The 15,723-nt window shown below is 42.6% G+C and overlaps 30 non-coding genes across 30 annotated transcripts; all 30 read right to left on the bottom strand.

The window, feature by feature from the left end:
* Positions 1-265: 265 nt before the first annotated feature.
* trnag-ucc (transfer RNA glycine (anticodon UCC)) lies at positions 266-337 on the bottom strand. The gene has a single exon. It is a non-coding gene; the product is annotated as a tRNA-Gly (tRNA).
* A 630-nt stretch (positions 338-967) lies between these two features.
* On the bottom strand, positions 968-1,039 carry trnag-ucc (transfer RNA glycine (anticodon UCC)). Its single transcript has one exon. It is a non-coding gene; the product is annotated as a tRNA-Gly (tRNA).
* Positions 1,040-1,469: 430 nt separating this feature from the next.
* trnag-ucc (transfer RNA glycine (anticodon UCC)) lies at positions 1,470-1,541 on the bottom strand. The gene has a single exon. It is a non-coding gene; the product is annotated as a tRNA-Gly (tRNA).
* A 782-nt stretch (positions 1,542-2,323) lies between these two features.
* On the bottom strand, positions 2,324-2,395 carry trnag-ucc (transfer RNA glycine (anticodon UCC)). The gene has a single exon. It is a non-coding gene; the product is annotated as a tRNA-Gly (tRNA).
* A 431-nt stretch (positions 2,396-2,826) lies between these two features.
* Positions 2,827-2,898, bottom strand: trnag-ucc (transfer RNA glycine (anticodon UCC)). Its single transcript has one exon. It is a non-coding gene; the product is annotated as a tRNA-Gly (tRNA).
* Positions 2,899-3,177: 279 nt separating this feature from the next.
* On the bottom strand, positions 3,178-3,249 carry trnag-ucc (transfer RNA glycine (anticodon UCC)). Its single transcript has one exon. It is a non-coding gene; the product is annotated as a tRNA-Gly (tRNA).
* A 1,289-nt stretch (positions 3,250-4,538) lies between these two features.
* Positions 4,539-4,610, bottom strand: trnag-ucc (transfer RNA glycine (anticodon UCC)). The gene has a single exon. It is a non-coding gene; the product is annotated as a tRNA-Gly (tRNA).
* Positions 4,611-4,889: 279 nt separating this feature from the next.
* On the bottom strand, positions 4,890-4,961 carry trnag-ucc (transfer RNA glycine (anticodon UCC)). Its single transcript has one exon. It is a non-coding gene; the product is annotated as a tRNA-Gly (tRNA).
* Positions 4,962-5,240: 279 nt separating this feature from the next.
* On the bottom strand, positions 5,241-5,312 carry trnag-ucc (transfer RNA glycine (anticodon UCC)). Its single transcript has one exon. It is a non-coding gene; the product is annotated as a tRNA-Gly (tRNA).
* Positions 5,313-5,747: 435 nt separating this feature from the next.
* Positions 5,748-5,819, bottom strand: trnag-ucc (transfer RNA glycine (anticodon UCC)). The gene has a single exon. It is a non-coding gene; the product is annotated as a tRNA-Gly (tRNA).
* Positions 5,820-6,258: 439 nt separating this feature from the next.
* Positions 6,259-6,330, bottom strand: trnag-ucc (transfer RNA glycine (anticodon UCC)). Its single transcript has one exon. It is a non-coding gene; the product is annotated as a tRNA-Gly (tRNA).
* A 279-nt stretch (positions 6,331-6,609) lies between these two features.
* trnag-ucc (transfer RNA glycine (anticodon UCC)) lies at positions 6,610-6,681 on the bottom strand. Its single transcript has one exon. It is a non-coding gene; the product is annotated as a tRNA-Gly (tRNA).
* Positions 6,682-6,960: 279 nt separating this feature from the next.
* Positions 6,961-7,032, bottom strand: trnag-ucc (transfer RNA glycine (anticodon UCC)). Its single transcript has one exon. It is a non-coding gene; the product is annotated as a tRNA-Gly (tRNA).
* Positions 7,033-7,467: 435 nt separating this feature from the next.
* On the bottom strand, positions 7,468-7,539 carry trnag-ucc (transfer RNA glycine (anticodon UCC)). Its single transcript has one exon. It is a non-coding gene; the product is annotated as a tRNA-Gly (tRNA).
* A 279-nt stretch (positions 7,540-7,818) lies between these two features.
* On the bottom strand, positions 7,819-7,890 carry trnag-ucc (transfer RNA glycine (anticodon UCC)). The gene has a single exon. It is a non-coding gene; the product is annotated as a tRNA-Gly (tRNA).
* A 436-nt stretch (positions 7,891-8,326) lies between these two features.
* trnag-ucc (transfer RNA glycine (anticodon UCC)) lies at positions 8,327-8,398 on the bottom strand. Its single transcript has one exon. It is a non-coding gene; the product is annotated as a tRNA-Gly (tRNA).
* A 280-nt stretch (positions 8,399-8,678) lies between these two features.
* trnag-ucc (transfer RNA glycine (anticodon UCC)) lies at positions 8,679-8,750 on the bottom strand. The gene has a single exon. It is a non-coding gene; the product is annotated as a tRNA-Gly (tRNA).
* Positions 8,751-9,693: 943 nt separating this feature from the next.
* Positions 9,694-9,765, bottom strand: trnag-ucc (transfer RNA glycine (anticodon UCC)). Its single transcript has one exon. It is a non-coding gene; the product is annotated as a tRNA-Gly (tRNA).
* Positions 9,766-10,395: 630 nt separating this feature from the next.
* trnag-ucc (transfer RNA glycine (anticodon UCC)) lies at positions 10,396-10,467 on the bottom strand. Its single transcript has one exon. It is a non-coding gene; the product is annotated as a tRNA-Gly (tRNA).
* A 434-nt stretch (positions 10,468-10,901) lies between these two features.
* On the bottom strand, positions 10,902-10,973 carry trnag-ucc (transfer RNA glycine (anticodon UCC)). The gene has a single exon. It is a non-coding gene; the product is annotated as a tRNA-Gly (tRNA).
* Positions 10,974-11,252: 279 nt separating this feature from the next.
* Positions 11,253-11,324, bottom strand: trnag-ucc (transfer RNA glycine (anticodon UCC)). Its single transcript has one exon. It is a non-coding gene; the product is annotated as a tRNA-Gly (tRNA).
* Positions 11,325-11,759: 435 nt separating this feature from the next.
* trnag-ucc (transfer RNA glycine (anticodon UCC)) lies at positions 11,760-11,831 on the bottom strand. The gene has a single exon. It is a non-coding gene; the product is annotated as a tRNA-Gly (tRNA).
* Positions 11,832-12,110: 279 nt separating this feature from the next.
* On the bottom strand, positions 12,111-12,182 carry trnag-ucc (transfer RNA glycine (anticodon UCC)). The gene has a single exon. It is a non-coding gene; the product is annotated as a tRNA-Gly (tRNA).
* A 436-nt stretch (positions 12,183-12,618) lies between these two features.
* Positions 12,619-12,690, bottom strand: trnag-ucc (transfer RNA glycine (anticodon UCC)). Its single transcript has one exon. It is a non-coding gene; the product is annotated as a tRNA-Gly (tRNA).
* A 435-nt stretch (positions 12,691-13,125) lies between these two features.
* trnag-ucc (transfer RNA glycine (anticodon UCC)) lies at positions 13,126-13,197 on the bottom strand. The gene has a single exon. It is a non-coding gene; the product is annotated as a tRNA-Gly (tRNA).
* A 431-nt stretch (positions 13,198-13,628) lies between these two features.
* Positions 13,629-13,700, bottom strand: trnag-ucc (transfer RNA glycine (anticodon UCC)). The gene has a single exon. It is a non-coding gene; the product is annotated as a tRNA-Gly (tRNA).
* Positions 13,701-13,979: 279 nt separating this feature from the next.
* trnag-ucc (transfer RNA glycine (anticodon UCC)) lies at positions 13,980-14,051 on the bottom strand. Its single transcript has one exon. It is a non-coding gene; the product is annotated as a tRNA-Gly (tRNA).
* A 436-nt stretch (positions 14,052-14,487) lies between these two features.
* Positions 14,488-14,559, bottom strand: trnag-ucc (transfer RNA glycine (anticodon UCC)). Its single transcript has one exon. It is a non-coding gene; the product is annotated as a tRNA-Gly (tRNA).
* A 431-nt stretch (positions 14,560-14,990) lies between these two features.
* Positions 14,991-15,062, bottom strand: trnag-ucc (transfer RNA glycine (anticodon UCC)). The gene has a single exon. It is a non-coding gene; the product is annotated as a tRNA-Gly (tRNA).
* Positions 15,063-15,341: 279 nt separating this feature from the next.
* On the bottom strand, positions 15,342-15,413 carry trnag-ucc (transfer RNA glycine (anticodon UCC)). The gene has a single exon. It is a non-coding gene; the product is annotated as a tRNA-Gly (tRNA).
* Positions 15,414-15,723: the final 310 nt, after the last annotated feature.

Raw genomic sequence — 15,723 nt, 5'->3', positions numbered from 1 at the left:
AAGTAGTGACAGTGATTTCATCTTTTGCCACAAAGGTAATCTTCGATCTTTAACAAAAGTCCCTTTGCAATGATGATGATGATGATCCACCAAATGTTCAGTAGGAGATTCAAGAGTCATGCTATTTGCGGCTAATGTAGAATTGAGCCCTAGCCTTGCAGAGACAAGGAGTAAGCTACTGAGTTCTGGCAAGGTCACTTCTCTCTAAATTCACAAGTAATGGAACAGACACATACACGGAACACACTCACTGTAATAAGAGAACTGCGATGACTGGGAATCGAACCCAGGTCAACTGCTTGGAAGGCAGCTATGCTCACCACTATACCACCATCGCTGCCTGAAACATCTACATTGTTGCAAAGTCGCCCAATTATATAGAAATTGAAACTGAAAAAAGTCCTTCTTGAAAGCAAAAGTCCCTTTGGTCTTTCCATCAACCAAATGTTCAGTAGGAGATTCAAGAGTCATGCTATTTGCTGCTAATATAGCATTGAGCCATAGCCTTGTAGAGACAAGGAGTAAGCTACTGAGTTCTGGCAAGGCCACTTCTCTCTAAATTGACAAGTAACGGAACAGACACACACATGGAACACACTCACTGTAAGAAGAGAACTGCGATGACTGGGAATCGAACCCAGGTCAACTGCTTGGAAGGCAGCTATGCTCACCACTATACCACCTTCGCTGCCTGAAACATCTACATTGTTGCAAAGTCGCCCAATTATATAGAAATTGAAACTGAAAAAAGTCCTTCTTGAAAGCAAAACTCCCTTTGGTCTTTCCATCTACCAAATGTTCAGTAGGAGATTCAAGAGTCATGCTATTTGCTGCTAATGTAGCATTAAGCCATAGCCTTGTAGAGACAAGGAGTAAGCTACTGAGTTCTGGCAAGGCCACTTCTCTCTAAGTTGACAAGTAACAGAACAGACACACACATGGAACACACTCACTGTAAGAAGAGAACTGCGATGACTGGGAATCGAACCCAGGTCAACTGCTTGGAAGGCAGCTATGCTCACCACTATACCACCATCGCTGCCTGAAACATCTACATTGTTGCAAAGTCGCCCAATTATATAGACATTGAAACTGAAAAAAACCCTGCATTTGAAAACATGCAAGGGGCTGCATTTTTTGGGGATTGGTATATTCACGTACCTGAGAGATGACACTATATTTTTCAGGAAATTGAGTTTGCCACTCTGGAAAGTAGTGACAGTGATTTCATCTTTTGCCACAAAGGTAATCTTCGATCTTTAACAAAAGTCCCTTTGCAATGATGATGATCCACCAAATGTTCAGTAGGAGATTCAAGAGTCATGCTATTTGCGGCTAATGTAGCATTGAGCTCTAGCCTTGCAGAGACAAGGAGTAAGCTACTGAGTTCTGGCAAGGTCACTTCTCTCTAAATTCACAAGTAACGGAACAGACACATACACGGAACACACTCACTGTAAGAAGAGAACTGCGATGACTGGGAATCGAACCCAGGTCAACTGCTTGGAAGGCAGCTATGCTCACCACTATACCACCATCGCTGCCTGAAACATCTACATTGTTGCAAAGTCGCCCAATTATATAGACATTGAAACTGAAAAAAACCCTGCATTTGAAAACATGCAAGGGGCTGCATTTTTTGGGGATTGGTATATTCACGTACCTGAGAGATGACACTATATTTTTCAGGAAATTGAGTTTGCCACTCTGGAAAGTAGTGACAGTGATTTCATCTTTTGCCACAAAGGTAATCTTCGATCTTTAACAAAAGTCCCTTTGCAATGATGATGATCCACCAAATGTTCAGTAGGAGATTCAAGAGTCATGCTATTTGCGGCTAATGTAGCATTGAGCTCTAGCCTTGCAGAGACAAGGAGTAAGCTACTGAGTTCTGGCAAGGTCACTTCTCTCTAAATTCACAAGTAACGGAACAGACACATACACGGAACACACTCACTGTAAGAAGAGAACTGCGATGACTGGGAATCGAACCCAGGTCAACTGCTTGGAAGGCAGCTATGCTCACCACTATACCACCAACACTGCCTGAAATCATCTACATTGTTGCAAAGTCGCCCAATTATATAGAAATTGAAACTGAAAAAAGTCCTTCTTGAAAGCAAAACTCCCTTTGGTCTTTCCATCAACCAAATGTTCAGTAGGAGATTCAAGAGTCATGCTATTTGCTGCTAATGTAGCATTAAGCCATAGCCTTGTAGAGACAAGGAGTAAGCTACTGAGTTCTGGCAAGGCCACTTCTCTCTAAATTGACAAGTAACAGAACAGACACACACATGGAACACACTCACTGTAAGAAGAGAACTGCGATGACTGGGAATCGAACCCAGGTCAACTGCTTGGAAGGCAGCTATGCTCACCACTATACCACCATCGCTGCCTGAAACATCTACATTGTTGCAAAGTCGCCCAATTATATAGACATTGAAACTGAAAAAAAACCCTGCATTTGAAAACATGCAAGGGGCTGCATTTTTGGGGGATTGGTATATTCACGTACCTGAGAGATGACACTATATTTTTCAGGAAATTGAGTTTGCCACTCTGGAAAGTAGTGACAGTGATTTCATTTTTTGCCACAAAGGTAATCTTCGATCTTTAACAAAAGTCCCTTTGCAATGATGATGATCCACCAAATGTTCAGTAGGAGATTCAAGAATCATGCTATTTGCGGCTAATGTAGCATTGAGCTCTAGCCTTGCAGAGACAAGGAGTAAGCTACTGAGTTCTGGCAAGGTCACTTCTCTCTAAATTCACAAGTAACGGAACAGACACATACACGGAACACACTCACTGTAATAAGAGAACTGCGATGACTGGGAATCGAACCCAGGTCAACTGCTTGGAAGGCAGCTATGCTCACCACTATACCACCATCGCTGCCTGAAACATCTACATTGTTGCAAAGTCGCCCAATTATATAGAAATTGAAACTGAAAAAAGTCCTTCTTGAAAGCAAAAGTCCCTTTGGTCTTTCCATCAACCAAATGTTCAGTAGGAGATTCAAGAGTCATGCTATTTGCTGCTAATATAGCATTGAGCCATAGCCTTGTAGAGACAAGGAGTAAGCTACTGAGTTCTGGCAAGGCCACTTCTCTCTAAATTGACAAGTAACAGAACAGACACACACATGGAACACACTCACTGTAAGAAGAGAACTGCGATGACTGGGAATCGAACCCAGGTCAACTGCTTGGAAGGCAGCTATGCTCACCACTATACCACCATCGCTGCCTGAAACATCTACATTGTTGCAAAGTCGCCCAATTATATAGACATTGAAACTGAAAAAAACCCTGCATTTGAAAACATGCAAGGGGCTGCATTTTTTGGGGATTGGTATATTCACGTACCTGAGAGATGACACTATATTTTTCAGGAAATTGAGTTTGCCACTCTGGAAAGTAGTGACAGTGATTTCATCTTTTGCCACAAAGGTAATCTTCGATCTTTAACAAAAGTCCCTTTGCAATGATGATGATCCACCAAATGTTCAGTAGGAGATTCAAGAGTCATGCTATTTGCGGCTAATGTAGCATTGAGCTCTAGCCTTGCAGAGACAAGGAGTAAGCTACTGAGTTCTGGCAAGGTCACTTCTCTCTAAATTCACAAGTAACGGAACAGACACATACACGGAACACACTCACTGTAAGAAGAGAACTGCGATGACTGGGAATCGAACCCAGGTTAACTGCTTGGAAGGCAGCTATGCTCACCACTATACCACCATCGCTGCCTGAAACATCTACATTGTTGCAAAGTCGCCCAATTATATAAACATTGAAACTGAAAAAAAACCCTGCATTTGAAAACATGCAAGGGGCTGCATTTTTTGGGGATTGGTATATTCACGTACCTGAGAGGTGACAAAATATTGTTCAGGAAATTGAGTTTGCCGCTCTGGAAAGTAGTGACAGTGATTTCATCTTTTGCCATAAAGGTAATCTTCGATCTTTAGCAAAGGTCCCTTTGCAATGATGGACTGTCCATCCACCAAATGTTCAGTAGGAGATTCAAGAGTCATGCTATTTGCGGCTAATGTAGCATTGAGCTCTCGCCTTGCAGAGACAAGGAGTAAGCTACTGAGTTCTGGCAAGGTCACTTCTCTCTAAATTCACAAGTAACGGAACAGACACATACACGGAACACACTCACTGTAAGAAGAGAACTGCGATGACTGGGAATAGAACACAGGTCAACTGCTTGGAAGGCAGCTATGCTCACCACTATACCACCATTGCTGCCTGAAACATCTACATTGTTGCAAAGTCGCCCAATTATATAGAAATTGAAACTGAAAAAAGTCCTTCTTGAAAGCAAAAGTCCCTTTGGTCTTTCCATCAACCAAATGTTCAGTAGGAGATTCAAGAGTCATGCTATTTGCTGCTAATGTAGCATTGAGCCATAGCCTTGTAGAGACAAGGAGTAAGCTACTGAGTTCTGGCAAGGCCACTTCTCTCTAAATTGACAAGTAACGGAACAGACACACACATGGAACACACTCACTGTAAGAAGAGAACTGCGATGACTGGGAATCGAACCCAGGTCAACTGCTTGGAAGGCAGCTATGCTCACCACTATACCACCATCGCTGCCTGAAACATCTACATTGTTGCAAAGTCGCCCAATTATATAGAAATTGAAACTGAAAAAAGTCCTTCTTGAAAGCAAAACTCCCTTTGGTCTTTCCATCAACCAAATGTTCAGTAGGAGATTCAAGAGTCATGCTATTTGCTGCTAATGTAGCATTAAGCCATAGCCTTGTAGAGACAAGGAGTAAGCTACTGAGTTCTGGCAAGGCCACTTCTCTCTAAATTGACAAGTAACAGAACAGACACACACATGGAACACACTCACTGTAAGAAGAGAACTGCGATGACTGGGAATCGAACCCAGGTCAACTGCTTGGAAGGCAGCTATGCTCACCACTATACCACCATCGCTGCCTGAAACATCTACATTGTTGCAAAGTCGCCCAATTATATAGAAATTGAAACTGAAAAAAGTCCTTCTTGAAAGCAAAAGTCCCTTTGGTCTTTCCATCAACCAAATGTTCAGTAGGAGATTCAAGAGTCATGCTATTTGCTGCTAATGTAGCATTGAGCCATAGCCTTGTAGAGACAAGGAGTAAGCTACTGAGTTCTGGCAAGGCCACTTCTCTCTAAATTGACAAGTAACGGAACAGACACATACACGGAACACACTCACTGTAAGAAGAGAACTGCGATGACTGGGAATCGAACCCAGGTCAACTGCTTGGAAGGCAGCTATGCTCACCACTATACCACCATCGCTGCCTGAAACATCTACATTGTTGCAAAGTCGCCCAATTATATAGACATTGAAACTGAAAAAAACCCTGCATTTGAAAACATGCAAGGGGCTGCATTTTTGGGGGATTGGTATATTCACGTACCTGAGAGGTGACAAAATATTGTTCAGGAAATTGAGTTTGCCGCTCTGGAAAGTAGTGACAGTGATTTCATCTTTTGCCATAAAGGTAATCTTCGATCTTTAGCAAAGGTCCCTTTGCAATGATGGACTGTCCATCCACCAAATGTTCAGTAGGAGATTCAAGAGTCATGCTATTTGCGGCTAATGTAGCATTGAGCCCTAGCCTTGCAGAGAAAAGGAGTAAGCTACTGAGTTCTGGCAAGGTCACTTCTCTCTAAATTCACAAGTAACGGAACAGACACATACACGGAACACACTCACTGTAAGAAGAGAACTGCGATGACTGGGAATCGAACCCAGGTCAACTGCTTGGAAGGCAGCTATGCTCACCACTATACCACCATCGCTGCCTGAAACATCTACATTGTTGCAAAGTCGCCCAATTATATAGACATTGAAACTGAAAAAAACCCTGCATTTGAAAACATGCAAGGGGCTGCATTTTTTGGGGATTGGTATATTCACGTACCTGAGAGGATGACAACTATATTGTTCAGGAAATTGAGTTTGCCAGCTCTGGAAAGTAGTGACAGTGATTTCATCTTTTGCCATAAAGGTAATCTTCGATCTTTAGCAAAAGTCCCTTTGCAATGATGGACTGATCCATCCACCAAATGTTCAGTAGGAGATTCAAGAGTCATGCTATTTGCGGCTAATGTAGCATTGAGCCCTAGCCTTGCAGAGACAAGGAGTAAGCTACTGAGTTCTGGCAAGGTCACTTCTCTCTAAATTCACAAGTAACGGAACAGACACATACACGGAACACACTCACTGTAATAAGAGAACTGCGATGACTGGGAATCGAACCCAGGTCAACTGCTTGGAAGGCAGCTATGCTCACCACTATACCACCATCGCTGCCTGAAACATCTACATTGTTGCAAAGTCGCCCAATTATATAGAAATTGAAACTGAAAAAAGTCCTTCTTGAAAGCAAAAGTCCCTTTGGTCTTTCCATCAACCAAATGTTCAGTAGGAGATTCAAGAGTCATGCTATTTGCTGCTAATGTAGCATTGAGCCATAGCCTTGTAGAGACAAGGAGTAAGCTACTGAGTTCTGGCAAGGCCACTTCTCTCTAAATTGACAAGTAACGGAACAGACACACACATGGAACACACTCACTGTAAGAAGAGAACTGCGATGACTGGGAATCGAACCCAGGTCAACTGCTTGGAAGGCAGCTATGCTCACCACTATACCACCATCGCTGCCTGAAACATCTACATTGTTGCAAAGTCGCCCAATTATATAGAAATTGAAACTGAAAAAAGTGCTTCTGGAATGCAAAAGTCCCTTTGGTCTTTCCATCAACCAAATGTCCAGTAGGAGATTCAAGAGTCATGCTATTTGCGGCTAATGTAGCATTGAGCTCTAGCCTTGCAGAGACAAGGAGTAAGCTACTGAGTTCTGGCAAGGTCACTTCTCTCTAAATTCACAAGTAACGGAACAGACACATACACGGAACACACTCACTGTAAGAAGAGAACTGCGATGACTGGGAATCGAACCCAGGTCAACTGCTTGGAAGGCAGCTATGCTCACCACTATACCACCATCGCTGCCTTAAACATCTACATTGTTGCAAAGTCGCCCAATTATATAGACATTGAAACTGAAAAAAACCCTGCATTTGAAAACATGCAAGGGGCTGCATTTTTTGGGGATTGGTATATTCACGTACCTGAGAGGTGACAAAATATTGTTCAGGAAATTGAGTTTGCCGCTCTGGAAAGTAGTGACAGTGATTTCATCTTTTGCCATAAAGGTAATCTTCGATCTTTAGCAAAAGTCCCTTTGCAATGATGGACTGTCCATCCACCAAATGTTCAGTAGGAGATTCAAGAGTCATGCTATTTGCGGCTAATGTAGCATTGAGCCCTAGCCTTGCAGAGACAAGGAGTAAGCTACTGAGTTCTGGCAAGGTCACTTCTCTCTAAATTCACAAGTAACGGAACAGACACATACACGGAACACACTCACTATAATAAGAGAACTGCGATGACTGGGAATCGAACCCAGGTCAACTGCTTGGAAGGCAGCTATGCTCACCACTATACCACCATCGCTGCCTGAAACATCTACATTGTTGCAAAGTCGCCCAATTATATAGAAATTGAAACTGAAAAAAGTCCTTCTTGAAAGCAAAAGTCCCTTTGGTCTTTCCATCAACCAAATGTTCAGTAGGAGATTCAAGAGTCATGCTATTTGCAGCTAATGTAGCATTGAGCTCTAGCCTTGCAGAGACAAGGAGTAAGCTACTGAGTTCTGGCAAGGTCACTTCTCTCTAAATTCACAAGTAACGGAACAGACACATACACGGAACACACTCACTGTAAGAAGAGAACTGCGATGACTGGGAATCGAACCCAGGTCAACTGCTTGGAAGGCAGCTATGCTCACCACTATACCATCATCGCTGCCTGAAACACCTACATTGTTGCAAAGTAGCCCAATTATATAGACATTGAAACTGAAAAAAACCCTGCATTTGAAAACATGCAAGGGGCTGCATTTTTGGGGGATTGGTATATTCACGTACCTGAGAGGTGACAAAATATTGTTCAGGAAATTGAGTTTGCCGCTCTGGAAAGTAGTGACAGAGATTTCATCTTTTGCCATAAAGGTAATCTTCGATCTTTAACAAAAGTCCCTTTGCAATGATGATGATGATGATCCACCAAATGTTCAGTAGGAGATTCAAGAGTCATGCTATTTGCGGCTAATGTAGAATTGAGCCCTAGCCTTGCAGAGACAAGGAGTAAGCTACTGAGTTCTGGCAAGGTCACTTCTCTCTAAATTCACAAGTAATGGAACAGACACATACACGGAACACACTCACTGTAATAAGAGAACTGCGATGACTGGGAATCGAACCCAGGTCAACTGCTTGGAAGGCAGCTATGCTCACCACTATACCACCATCGCTGCCTGAAACATCTACATTGTTGCAAAGTCGCCCAATTATATAGACATTGAAACTGAAAAAAGTCCTTCTTGAAAGCAAAAGTCCCTTTGGTCTTTCCATCAACCAAATGTTCAGTAGGAGATTCAAGAGTCATGCTATTTGCTGCTAATGTAGCATTGAGCTCTAGCCTTGCAGAGACAAGGAGTAAGCTACTGAGTTCTGGCAAGGTCCACTTCTCTCTAAATTCACAAGTAACGGAACAGACACATACACGGAACACACTCACTGTAAGAAGAGAACTGCGATGACTGGGAATCGAACCCAGGTCAACTGCTTGGAAGGCAGCTATGCTCACCACTATACCACCATCGCTGCCTGAAACATCTACATTGTTGCAAAGTCGCCCAATTATATAGACATTGAAACTGAAAAAAACCCTGCATTTGAAAACATGCAAGGGGCTGCATTTTTTGGGGATTGGTATATTCACGTACCTGAGAGATGACACTATATTTTTCAGGAAATTGAGTTTGCCACTCTGGAAAGTAGTGACAGTGATTTCATCTTTTGCCACAAAGGTAATCTTCGATCTTTAACAAAAGTCCCTTTGCAATGATGATGATGATGATCCACCAAATGTTCTGTAGGAGATTCAAGAGTCATGCTATTTGCGGCTAATGTAGCATTGAGCCCTAGCCTTGCAGAGACAAGGAGTAAGCTACTGAGTTCTGGCAAGGTCACTTCTCTCTAAATTCACAAGTAATGGAACAGACACATACACGGAACACACTCACTGTAAGAAGAGAACTGCAATGACTGGGAATCGAACCCAGGTCAACTGCTTGGAAGGCAGCTATTCTCACCACTATACCACCATCGCTGCCTGAAACATCTACATTGTTGCAAAGTCGCCCAATTATATAGACATTGAAACTGAAAAAAAACCCTGCATTTGAAAACATGCAAGGGGCTGCATTTTTTGGGGATTGGTATATTCACGTACCTGAGAGGTGACAAAATATTGTTCAGGAAATTGAGTTTGCCGCTCTGGAAAGTAGTGACAGTGATTTCATCTTTTGCCATAAAGGTAATCTTCGATCTTTAGCAAAAGTCCCTTTGCAATGATGGACTGTCCATCCACCAAATGTTCAGTAGGAGATTCAAGAGTCATGCTATTTGCGGCTAATGTAGCATTGAGCCCTAGCCTTGCAGAGACAAGGAGTAAGCTACTGAGTTCTGGCAAGGTCACTTCTCTCTAAATTCACAAGTACGGAACAGACACATACACGGAACACACTCACTGTAAGAAGAGAACTGCGATGACTGGGAATCGAACCCAGGTCAACTGCTTGGAAGGCAGCTATGCTCACCACTATACCACCATCGCTGCCTGAAACATCTACATTGTTGCAAAGTCGCCCAATTATATAGAAATTGAAACTGAAAAAAGTCCTTCTTGAAAGCAAAAGTCCCTTTGGTCTTTCCATCAACCAAATGTTCAGTAGGAGATTCAAGAGTCATGCTATTTGCTGCTAATGTAGCATTGAGCCATAGCCTTGTAGAGACAAGGAGTAAGCTACTGAGTTCTGGCAAGGCCACTTCTCTCTAAATTGACTAGTAACGGAACAGACACACACATGGAACACACTCACTGTAAGAAGAGAACTGCAATGACTGGGAATCGAACCCAGGTCAACTGCTTGGAAGGCAGCTATGCTCACCACTATACCACCATCGCTGCCTGAAACATCTACATTGTTGCAAAGTCGCCCAATTATATAGAAATTGAAACTGAAAAAAGTGCTTCTGGAATGCAAAAGTCCCTTTGGTCTTTCCATCAACCAAATGTCCAGTAGGAGATTCAAGAGTCATGCTATTTGCGGCTAATGTAGCATTGAGCTCTAGCCTTGCAGAGACAAGGAGTAAGCTACTGAGTTCTGGCAAGGTCACTTCTCTCTAAATTCACAAGTAACGGAACAGACACATACACGGAACACACTCACTGTAAGAAGAGAACTGCGATGACTGGGAATCGAACCCAGGTCAACTGCTTGGAAGGCAGCTATGCTCACCACTATACCACCATCGCTGCCTTAAACATCTACATTGTTGCAAAGTCGCCCAATTATATAGACATTGAAACTGAAAAAAACCCTGCATTTGAAAACATGCAAGGGGCTGCATTTTTGGGGATTGGTATATTCACGTACCTGAGAGGTGACAAAATATTGTTCAGGAAATTGAGTTTGCCGCTCTGGAAAGTAGTGACAGTGATTTCATCTTTTGCCATAAAGGTAATCTTCGATCTTTAGCAAAAGTCCCTTTGCAATGATGGACTGTCCATCCACCAAATGTTCAGTAGGAGATTCAAGAGTCATGCTATTTGCGGCTAATGTAGCATTGAGCCCTAGCCTTGCAGAGACAAGGAGTAAGCTACTGAGTTCTGGCAAGGTCACTTCTCTCTAAATTCACAAGTAACGGAACAGACACATACACGGAACACACTCACTATAATAAGAGAACTGCGATGACTGGGAATCGAACCCAGGTCAACTGCTTGGAAGGCAGCTATGCTCACCACTATACCACCATCGCTGCCTGAAACATCTACATTGTTGCAAAGTCGCCCAATTATATAGAAATTGAAACTGAAAAAAGTCCTTCTTGAAAGCAAAAGTCCCTTTGGTCTTTCCATCAACCAAATGTTCAGTAGGAGATTCAAGAGTCATGCTATTTGCAGCTAATGTAGCATTGAGCTCTAGCCTTGCAGAGACAAGGAGTAAGCTACTGAGTTCTGGCAAGGTCACTTCTCTCTAAATTCACAAGTAACGGAACAGACACATACACGGAACACACTCACTGTAAGAAGAGAACTGCGATGACTGGGAATCGAACCCAGGTCAACTGCTTGGAAGGCAGCTATGCTCACCACTATACCACCATCGCTGCCTGAAACATCTACATTGTTGCAAAGTCGCCCAATTATATAGACATTGAAACTGAAAAAAACCCTGCATTTGAAAACATGCAAGGGGCTGCATTTTTGGGGATTGGTATATTCACGTACCTGAGAGGTGACAAAATATTGTTCAGGAAATTGAGTTTGCCGCTCTGGAAAGTAGTGACAGTGATTTCATCTTTTGCCATAAAGGTAATCTTCGATCTTTAACAAAAGTCCCTTTGCAATGATGATGATGATGATCCACCAAATGTTCAGTAGGAGATTCAAGAGTCATGCTATTTGCGGCTAATGTAGCATTGAGCCCTAGCCTTGCAGAGACAAGGAGTAAGCTACTGAGTTCTGGCAAGGTCACTTCTCTCTAAATTCACAAGTAATGGAACAGACACATACACGGAACACACTCACTGTAATAAGAGAACTGCGATGACTGGGAATCGAACCCAGGTCAACTGCTTGGAAGGCAGCTATGCTCACCACTATACCACCATCGCTGCCTGAAACATCTACATTGTTGCAAAGTCGCCCAATTATATAGAAATTGAAACTGAAAAAAGTCCTTCTTGAAAGCAAAAGTCCCTTTGGTCTTTCCATCAACCAAATGTTCAGTAGGAGATTCAAGAGTCATGCTATTTGCAGCTAATGTAGCATTGAGCTCTAGCCTTGCAGAGACAAGGAGTAAGCTACTGAGTTCTGGCAAGGTCACTTCTCTCTAAATTCACAAGTAACGGAACAGACACATACACGGAACACACTCACTGTAAGAAGAGAACTGCGATGACTGGGAATCGAACCCAGGTCAACTGCTTGGAAGGCAGCTATGCTCACCACTATACCACCATCGCTGCCTGAAACATCTACATTGTTGCAAAGTCGCCCAATTATATAGACATTGAAACTGAAAAAAACCCTGCATTTGAAAACATGCAAGGGGCTGCATTTTTTGGGGATTGGTATATTCACGTACCTGAGAGATGACACTATATTTTTCAGGAAATTGAGTTTGCCACTCTGGAAAGTAGTGACAGTGATTTCATCTTTTGCCACAAAGGTAATCTTCGATCTTTAACAAAAGTCCCTTTGCAATGATGATGATGATGATCCACCAAATGTTCTGTAGGAGATTCAAGAGTCATGCTATTTGCGGCTAATGTAGCATTGAGCCCTAGCCTTGCAGAGACAAGGAGTAAGCTACTGAGTTCTGGCAAGGTCACTTCTCTCTAAATTCACAAGTAATGGAACAGACACATACACGGAACACACTCACTGTAATAAGAGAACTGCGATGACTGGGAATCGAACCCAGGTCAACTGCTTGGAAGGCAGCTATGCTCACCACTATACCACCATCGCTGCCTGAAACATCTACATTGTTGCAAAGTCGCCCAATTATATAGACATTGAAACTGAAAAAAACCCTGCATTTGAAAACATGCAAGGGGCTGCATTTTTTGGGGATTGGTATATTCACGTACCTGAGAGATGACACTATATTTTTCAGGAAATTGAGTTTGCCACTCTGGAAAGTAGTGACAGTGATTTCATCTTTTGCCACAAAGGTAATCTTCGATCTTTAACAAAGTCCCTTTGCAATGATGATGATGATGATCCACCAAATGTTCTGTAGGAGATTCAAGAGTCATGCTATTTGCTGCTAATGTAGCATTGAGCCATAGCCTTGTAGAGACAAGGAGTAAGCTACTGAGTTCTGGCAAGGCCACTTCTCTCTAAATTGACAAGTAACGGAACAGACACACACATGGAACACACTCACTGTAAGAAGAGAACTGCGATGACTGGGAATCGAACCCAGGTCAACTGCTTGGAAGGCAGCTATGCTCACCACTATACCACCATCGCTGCCTGAAACATCTACATTGTTGCAAAGTCGCCCAATTATATAGACATTGAAACTGAAAAAAACCCTGCATTTGAAAACATGCAAGGGGCTGCATTTTTTGGGGATTGGTATATTCACGTACCTGAGATGATGACACTATATTTTTCAGGAAATTGAGTTTGCCACTCTGGAAAGTAGTGACAGTGATTTCATCTTTTGCCACAAAGGTAATCTTCGATCTTTAACAAAAGTCCCTTTGCAATGATGATGATCCACCAAATGTTCAGTAGGAGATTCAAGAGTCATGCTATTTGCGGCTAATGTAGCATTGAGCTCTAGCCTTGCAGAGACAAGGAGTAAGCTACTGAGTTCTGGCAAGGTCACTTCTCTCTAAATTCACAAGTAACGGAACAGACACATACACGGAACACACTCACTGTAAGAAGAGAACTGCGATGACTGGGAATCGAACCCAGGTCAACTGCTTGGAAGGCAGCTATGCTCACCACTATACCACCATCGCTGCCTGAAACATCTACATTGTTGCAAAGTCGCCCAATTATATAGAAATTGAAACTGAAAAAAGTCCTTCTTGAAAGCAAAAGTCCCTTTGGTCTTTCCATCAACCAAATGTTCAGTAGGAGATTCAAGAGTCATGCTATTTGCGGCTAATGTAGCATTGAGCTCTAGCCTTGCAGAGACAAGGAGTAAGCTACTGAGTTCTGGCAAGGTCACTTCTCTCTAAATTCACAAGTAACGGAACAGACACATACACGGAACACACTCACTGTAAGAAGAGAACTGCGATGACTGGGAATCGAACCCAGGTCAACTGCTTGGAAGGCAGCTATGCTCACCACTATACCACCATCGCTGCCTGAAACATCTACATTGTTGCAAAGTCGCCCAATTATATAGACATTGAAACTGAAAAAAACCCTGCATTTGAAAACATGCAAGGGGCTGCATTTTTTGGGGATTGGTATATTCACGTACCTGAGAGATGACACTATATTTTTCAGGAAATTGAGTTTGCCACTCTGGAAAGTAGTGACAGTGATTTCATCTTTTGCCACAAAGGTAATCTTCGATCTTTAACAAAAGTCCCTTTGCAATGATGATGATGATGATCCACCAAATGTTCTGTAGGAGATTCAAGAGTCATGCTATTTGCGGCTAATGTAGCATTGAGCCCTAGCCTTGCAGAGACAAGGAGTAAGCTACTGAGTTCTGGCAAGGTCACTTCTCTCTAAATTCACAAGTAATGGAACAGACACATACACGGAACACACTCACTGTAATAAGAGAACTGCGATGACTGGGAATCGAACCCAGGTCAACTGCTTGGAAGGCAGCTATGCTCACCACTATACCACCATCGCTGCCTGAAACATCTACATTGTTGCAAAGTCGCCCAATTATATAGACATTGAAACTGAAAAAAACCCTGCATTTGAAAACATGCAAGGGGCTGCATTTTTTGGGGATTGGTATATTCACGTACCTGAGATGATGACACTATATTTTTCAGGAAATTGAGTTTGCCACTCTGGAAAGTAGTGACAGTGATTTCATCTTTTGCCACAAAGGTAATCTTCGATCTTTAACAAAAGTCCCTTTGCAATGATGATGATCCACCAAATGTTCAGTAGGAGATTCAAGAGTCATGCTATTTGCGGCTAATGTAGCATTGAGCTCTAGCCTTGCAGAGACAAGGAGTAAGCTACTGAGTTCTGGCAAGGTCACTTCTCTCTAAATTCACAAGTAACGGAACAGACACATACACGGAACACACTCACTGTAAGAAGAGAACTGCGATGACTGGGAATCGAACCCAGGTCAACTGCTTGGAAGGCAGCTATGCTCACCACTATACCACCATCGCTGCCTGAAACATCTACATTGTTGCAAAGTCGCCCAATTATATAGAAATTGAAACTGAAAAAAGTCCTTCTTGAAAGCAAAAGTCCCTTTGGTCTTTCCATCAACCAAATGTTCAGTAGGAGATTCAAGAGTCATGCTATTTGCTGCTAATGTAGCATTGAGCTCTAGCCTTGCAGAGACAAGGAGTAAGCTACTGAGTTCTGGCAAGGTCACTTCTCTCTAAATTCACAAGTAACGGAACAGACACATACACGGAACACACTCACTGTAAGAAGAGAACTGCGATGACTGGGAATCGAACCCAGGTCAACTGCTTGGAAGGCAGCTATGCTCACCACTATACCACCATCGCTGCCTGAAACATCTACATTGTTGCAAAGTCGCCCAATTATATAGACATTGAAACTGAAAAAAACCCTGCATTTGAAAACATGCAAGGGGCTGCATTTTTTGGGGATTGGTATATTCACGTACCTGAGAGATGACACTATATTTTTCAGGAAATTGAGTTTGCCACTCTGGAAAGTAGTGACAGTGATTTCATCTTTTGCCACAAAGGTAATCTTCGATCTTTAACAAAAGTCCCTTTGCAATGATGATGATGATGATCCACCAAATGTTCATGTAGGAGATTCAAGAGTCATGCTATTTGCGGCTAATGT

The sequence above is a fragment of the Cottoperca gobio genome, chromosome 21 (assembly GCF_900634415.1).
Source record: "Cottoperca gobio chromosome 21, fCotGob3.1, whole genome shotgun sequence".
NCBI classification, from domain to species: Eukaryota; Metazoa; Chordata; class Actinopteri; order Perciformes; family Bovichtidae; genus Cottoperca; species Cottoperca gobio.
This window is presented reverse-complemented; position numbering and strand designations above follow the sequence as displayed.